The sequence below is a fragment of the Thunnus thynnus genome, chromosome 15 (assembly GCF_963924715.1).
Source record: "Thunnus thynnus chromosome 15, fThuThy2.1, whole genome shotgun sequence".
NCBI classification, from domain to species: Eukaryota; Metazoa; Chordata; class Actinopteri; order Scombriformes; family Scombridae; genus Thunnus; species Thunnus thynnus.
In genome coordinates, this window is record NC_089531.1 from 21,951,652 (window position 1) to 21,953,486 (window position 1,835).

The window sequence follows — 1,835 nt, forward strand, 5'->3', positions numbered from 1 at the left end:
TTTGCAAAGATTCAATCCATCCATCCACCTGTCCATCTTTCCCTCCCTCTCAACTACTCACCCCCCTCACTGTTACCCTTGCCACATTGCCCACCCACCCTTCACCTATCTTCCACAGCCTTTGGAAACAGTTTGTGGGAGAAAAAAAACATTGGATTTGACTCAGCCAAAGCTCTCCGGCTGAGGGAGTCAATAATTCTATTTCTCTACTCTTAGCACACCCGGACCCCCCTCACACCTACTTCCCCCATCCCTCGTCCACATGCCTGCATTATCCTAAGCCAAAGCATCCGAGGTGTGTAACATAAGCCTCTGCAGTGCGCATCATGTTTCATAAAGAGATAAGGGCCACTAAAAATACCCATCGTGTGTGGAGAGATAGCCAAGCATTAGGAGAGGTATCTACAGCGAGCAGCCAGCAAAGCACAGTCTCCTCTAATTCCAGCCACAGACATCTAAGAAAAAGGAAGCAGGATCCCTAGACCTAGCCAAAGATACTCTATTATACAGAAACAGATTGAATATATTCATAGCTAAAATCGCTCTGTGTGGATACATTATAATTATTAATCTGCTCTAAAAACCAGGAAGAAAAATGTCTCCATAAAATGATATCCTTAGTACATATCATGTTTTGATACATAGTGTAAGTAAAATGTATGTAAACACAGAAATTTTATCCGAAATACATAAGAAAGTGCATACATGAGCAAATTTGTTTCCAAAGAAATCCAGGCCGATTTAAATAAAGATCGGGTCCATTTAGATCATTTAGACTTGATAAAAAAAAAAGTTTCCTGCAGTAATCTGAAAATGGAAATTGAGTTTGATCTCTCTTTTTTCACCGCAGAGCTGCACACATTATCTTCACCATAGATTGATCCCTGTTTAAGATTGATCCTACCTGCCTAAGCTGTTAAACGCATTATCGCCTCTCATTACGAGTAAAGTCAGCCCTCATGCAAGTCTATATCCAGGTTGTTGTTCATTTTATCTTGTATAGCTTTAACACCCTGCATAGGGATCAAACCTTAATAAAAGAATAAGTGTGTCAACAAGTTTCCTGCTGCTTCATCACATCATAGATCCTGTTGCTAAACAGAAGTTGTCCTCTGTCCCCCTCTGTATGCTCAAGGCTGGGCACAGCATGGGGAGTCTGTTTGTACTGCTGTTTTTATCCATGCACACAGAGTACCAGGAATAAAGCTGTGAGCACACACATAGCCAAACTAATTGTGGTGTCTGTTGTCACGCTAACACTTGGGGCTGCAGCTTGTACGCACATAACCTCAAGTTACATGTAGCTTATTAGACAAAGACTGTGATTGAAGGAAGGCAGATCGGCAATGTTTTCATTTTAAGCAAGAGTTGTCTCTCTAGCCATATATTGCCCCCACACACAGTCTAGTGCTCATTCTGATCTCTGCAGACATTAAAACTTTTTACATGCCCACAGGGCTTAATTTGTGCTGGATCCTGCCAAAACAGGATCCGGGACCTCCCACATTGGGACCAATTGGGACCGACACCTATTTGATTGGACCTGGTACCTCCTTTGTCACTATCAAAGTCTCCAAATAAATTTTGTATAACATTTTATGTTATCTGTTCTGTCATTCTTTTATTCCCCAGTGAAGTCACTCGTAAATCGCTTGTTTGCCTATTTTGGATGAATTTCAGATCTGATTTTTTTTAAAAAGTGAGAGAGATGTCAGTCACTACGGTCAAAAGCACTACTGGTCTGAAGCATGTGAGTTTTGTGCATGTCACGTGAGCTAATGTTACTGAGATTTGAATTAGGATACCCTCAGCAACAAGGAGGAAACTGCCTGATA